This window comes from Chlorocebus sabaeus, chromosome X (genome assembly GCF_047675955.1).
Source record: "Chlorocebus sabaeus isolate Y175 chromosome X, mChlSab1.0.hap1, whole genome shotgun sequence".
NCBI lineage: Eukaryota > Metazoa > Chordata > Mammalia > Primates > Cercopithecidae > Chlorocebus > Chlorocebus sabaeus.
In genome coordinates, this window is record NC_132933.1 from 116,948,449 (window position 1) to 116,953,596 (window position 5,148).

At 40.2% G+C, this 5,148-nt stretch overlaps 1 pseudogene; it reads right to left on the bottom strand.

Moving 5' to 3' along the window:
- Nucleotides 1–3,936: 3,936 nt before the first annotated feature.
- On the bottom strand, nucleotides 3,937–4,936 carry LOC119619985 (nuclear transcription factor Y subunit gamma-like; annotated as a pseudogene).
- Nucleotides 4,937–5,148: the final 212 nt, after the last annotated feature.

Genomic DNA, 5,148 nt, shown 5'->3' on the forward strand with positions numbered 1-5,148 from the left:
CTGGGAACTACAATGTACCAAGTATAGTATAAGGCTGCCTTACCACACTAAGTTTCCAAAAGTAAATGATCTTTTTCCAGAATATTCCCATTGGAAGTAAATCCAATGATAGGGAAACAGACAAACTTTATTTATATTTAATTGCTTTGTTCTTTTCCAGTAAGGGTTCTATGAAATCTATCAAAAACATCTCTGCTTATTATCATTAATAGTCTTGCAATGCTAAAATTATTAATGAGTCTCCATTGTCTTTGAAAATGGTTTCCAATTTCTGAACTGGGGACACCTGAGGGGCAGCAAAACCATAAAAAGCAGTTGACACGCTCCACTTGTCCTCATGCACAACCATCTAACAAATAATTTGCACAAGATGTTTTTAAACATGATCTTATGGATTTCAGTGCATGCCCTAATAGTTAGTACAATAAAAATTTCCTTCAAAGTGTTGTTGAATTTAGAGTAACTTCTGGTTATATGTTTTCTCAAAAACAATGACGACAGAGTAAAATGTAAGTACTGTCATGCAGAGGATCTAGTAGCTTTAGGTTAAAACATTTTCAGTATTCAAAAAGTATAAAATCACTGCTTTTCAGCTTGAATACAGACTAGGGTATAGTAACAGGAAAGCATCATGTCTAGCAAGGCACTGCAAAAGGTCAGATTTAGATATTTACAAACATTGATTGCTACAAAATTCAGTTGGAGATTGACTCTCACTGTTACAGAGGAAATATTATTAAGATCATGGAGCTAAGATTTGCTGCTGGACTTGGAAATGGGAAAAATAAACCCTTAAAAATAAACCCGTATTAAACTTTGAATTTTAACTGTTGAAGTTAACAGTTATCAAGAGAACTATAGAGTAAAGGTAGGAGGAAAGAAAGACATGAAAAAAACTTAAAACAGAATCAATGTGCACAGCGATTTCAATACATTGGCTAATAAAGTTTGTAGTTTTACTAATCACTAGAGATGTTATATGTGGGATATCAGTGGGATATGGGTTATTTAATTAAATAAAATATAAGAAATACTTCATTGATCACAGTAACCAAACCAACAAGAGAGACCTGGGATTTTTAAAACCACGTGTTAGTTATAACTACAACATGACTTTCATTAACAAGGTTTAAAGTTTGTTTTATTTAATGGCTAAACTTTTAAGATGTTTAGAGTAAGCTACGGCAATTGATCTATGAATGACTATAGGTACCTATATGATGTTTTTTAGTATTCTTTTCCTTTCAAAGGATTTTAGATGTCTTACATTGCCATCAGTCACCACCTCCTGTTATTTTTTTTTTCACCAAAAATCACTCCTTTTTTCCTATACATCCCTTTTCATTTTCACTACCACCACTGTAATTCTGTGCTTCTATATTGTATCAGTCTGGTAGAGTTTATTTACTTACCTATTTCTGCCCTACTCCTTTCATAGTCATCTTGCACATAAATGTTTTATTTATTCTGTTTGATTAAAAGTTTTTTAAAGACAGAAGCCAGCACAAAGCACATAAAAGATACTTGGAAGTTTTGATTGCATACGTAGGATGACAGACGGATGGATGGACAGATGGAGAGAATTTGAGATCCTCATTGAAGATATATATCAACCACCAGAAAAGACTGTATTGTAACTATCAGCAGGGTCGCCAAAAGTGTGACATTCAATCAAGATTTTTCAGTGATTGGTTTTGCAGGAAACAGGCAGAGATCAATTTCTGCTTAAGAAAACGGGAGGAAGCACATTTGGACAAAGGAAGAAGAATAGCTATGCAAGTTCCAGGAGTCATTGGGCAAATCAAGTAGGAGCCCGGTATTATCTTTCAGACTCTCTGAAATCAGATAAAATGTCTGGGTCTCTAAGTCCCATCAGTCAGGGTACATGGGTTGCCAGGTGGGGTTTAACCAGGAGACACCCTGCAGATGAGACAAACTCTCTAGGAGGTGACAAAAGAAGGTAGTCAGCTGACAGAACTCCACGTAGCTGGGCAGCAAGTCCTATTTTGAAGGAGTATTTGAGAGGTGCAATTTCATGTCTTCCACATTAATCAACCCGTTTTCTTTATCGTGGTAAAACAGACACAATAAATATACCCTCTAAACAATTTTTAAGTTGACAAGTACAGTATTTTTAACTATGGACCCAATGTTGTACAGCAGATATCTAGAACTTTTTCATCTTGCATGGCTGAAAGTCTATTACTCATTGACAAAACTGCCCTGACAACCGTAATTCAATTTTCTGTTTCTGTAAGTTTGTTTAATTTAGTTATCTTATGTATCCAGTATATGTGCTTGTGATTGACTTATTTCACTTAGCATAATGTCCTCAAGGTTGATCCATGTTGTTGTGCCAGGATTTCTTTCTCTCTCTCTCTCTATGTTTTTGAGATGGAATCTCGCTCTGTCGCCCAGGCTGGAGTACAGTGGAGTGATCTCAGCTCACTGCAACCTCCACCTCCCAGTTTCAAGCAATTCTCCCTGCCTCAGCCTCCCAAGTAGCTGGGATTACAGGCACCTGTCACCAGGACAAGCTATTTTTTATATTTTTTAGTAGAGATGGGGTTTCGCCATGTTGGCCAGGCTGGTCTTGAACTCCTGACCTCAGGTAATCTACCCGCCTCGGCTTCCCAAAGTGCTAGGATTTCCTTCTCTTTTCATGCTGAATAATATTTAATTGTATATGTACCACATTTTGTTTATCTATTCCTCCATCCATGATCATTTGGGTTGCTTCCGCATCTTGGCTCTTGTGAGTATTGCTGCAGTGAACATGGATGTGCAAATATCTCTTTAAGATTCAATTTTTAATTCTTTTGGATAAATATCCAGAAGTAAGACTCCTGGATCATAATAGTAGTAGTGCTTCTATTTTCAAACTTTTGAGGAAACATAAGTGACTGCACCATTTTACAATCCCAACAACAATGTGTAATGATTTCAATTACTCCACACCCTCACCAAAACTTGTTATTTTCTGTTTTTTTGATAGTGGTCATCCTAACAAGTATGACATGGTATCTCATTGAGACAATGGTTTGCATTTTCTTGGTCACTAATGATGTCGCACACTTTTTCATGTGATTTTTGCCTATTTGTATAACTTCTTTGGAAAAATGTCTGTTCAAGTCCTTTGCCCATTATTTTAATCTAAAATGAGGTTTATTGCATTTTATGTAGTTTGAAGTCCATGCAGCAAAGGGAACTAGCACAATGTTTAATGCATTTTAAAATAAACGGGGGTGGGCAGCAAATGCCCAAAGTTCTAGTCTTCCTGGGTCCCTGGGAAAGAAGGGTGTAGGATTGAGCTCACCCACTCTCCGTGGGGAATGAATTTGTCTCTTAAATGCAAGGAATGTTTCCATGGCCTCAGGATACAGAAACACAGAGCTCAGGGGTGAGAGCAAGGGAAGGGGAAAGGGTCACTGGTGAAAACAAAGTTACATACATTCACCTAACTCAATCTGAGGGTAGCAAAGGTGGTAAAACTTGGGGACAGCAGTTGTTCCAAGAGTCAGGAAATACAGGACACTCCTGGGGAGATTTGCACCTAAAAAGAAGTGGCAGTGAGAACCAAAAAAAAGGAAAACCAAAGGGGGAAATATTTCTTAAACACGCTCTTCAAGAAAATGCCATACATATGTCATTTAATATTTTCATTTCATAGCATTGGACACACAGCTCGACATATTGAAATATTGACTCCTTAGAGGAAAATAAATGGAAAAAAGAAAACAAAAAGAATTACATTTTTCTGTTGAAGAATCTCGGGCCCCAGGCATGAGGCCCAAGTGCCCCAGTGTCCTGGCCTGCGGGAGGTGCTGAGGGGTCAGCCGGGTCCTCTGGGGAGGGAGGCTGTGCCCATAATCCATAACCATAAGGATGTATGGCAAAAATTATCTTGGGTGTCCTTGGCCTTGTCAGCTCAGACTCTCAGTCGTAGGTCCCCTGGGGGTTCTGCCTGTAGAAAAGTTGGTTGACTGACTGGTTGAACATGGGCTGGATGAGGTCCTAGTCCACAGGAATGGTGATGTGCTGGAGCTGGTAGAGCTTGTGTCCATCTGTAACCTGGTTGAACCACCACTGTCCTTACTGGACCTCTGTCTCTGTAATCTGTTGGGCATTGGTGGCAAGCATCTAGATCTGTTTCTGCACAACTTCAGTACCTGATACAGGCTGGACTAAGAGAATATATTCTAGCTGGCCTGACTTCAGCTGCACTGGGATTTTCTGGATCTCTCCTGTTTTAGTTAATCTGTTGCATAACCTGCATAATCTGTCCAGTGTCACTCTGGGACTGTTAGGCTTGACCCTGTGGTTGGGCCTGGACAATCTGCACCTGCTGACCTTCTCCAACCTGCATTGTCAGGGGCATGATCTGGCCCTGCTGAGGCTGCATGATGATCTACCCAAGCTGGATGGTGGTCATAGAGCTGGTGCTCTCCTGGCCTTGCTGCTGCCCCTAGACTTGGACCGTGGAGGGTTGCTAAGCCAGTGTGAAGGAGTACTAGATGGGCTTGGCAGGAGTTATAGACTGGTGCACCTCCTCCTAACGCTTTGGAGGATTCCGTTCATCTGTGAAAACAATATCAATGAGAAAGTCAAACTGATCTAATTCTGTAATTCCCATAGTGACATCATTTCCTTATAGAGTCCAGTGCTTTTTAGTCTCTGTGTGAATCTAGGCTCAAAGAGTCAACTCTATGATGAAAATCTGGGCTGCCTTGGCAAAGAGCACAGGAGCTTCTCTACTGATCATCTTTACATTATTCAGTTTCATAATCTTCTTAATACCAGCCGTGGAAGTTCCTGCACTAGTAAATCTTTCACTGTTAAATTCTGGATTTCTTCCAGGACGTGAAGTCAACAAGGACTGTAGGCTTTACCGGGCATTACTGCTGCTAGTGCCACAAAATCCACATTCTGTGAACATTTGAAAAATGCCTCCACACAGGAGTCCAGGGAAGAGCAGGAACTCTCCCTGCACTCCTGCTAAGCAGGGCAATGCAGAGGGCCCAGGCAAGGTAGATAGGGAAGAAGCAGGCATTATGGAGAACAGAGGGTGTGAAGCAGGGGCTCAAACAAGATGGCGACCATGGCATTTGCACATGGCCCTTTTTTTCCTTCCCCCTTCCTTGGCACCTG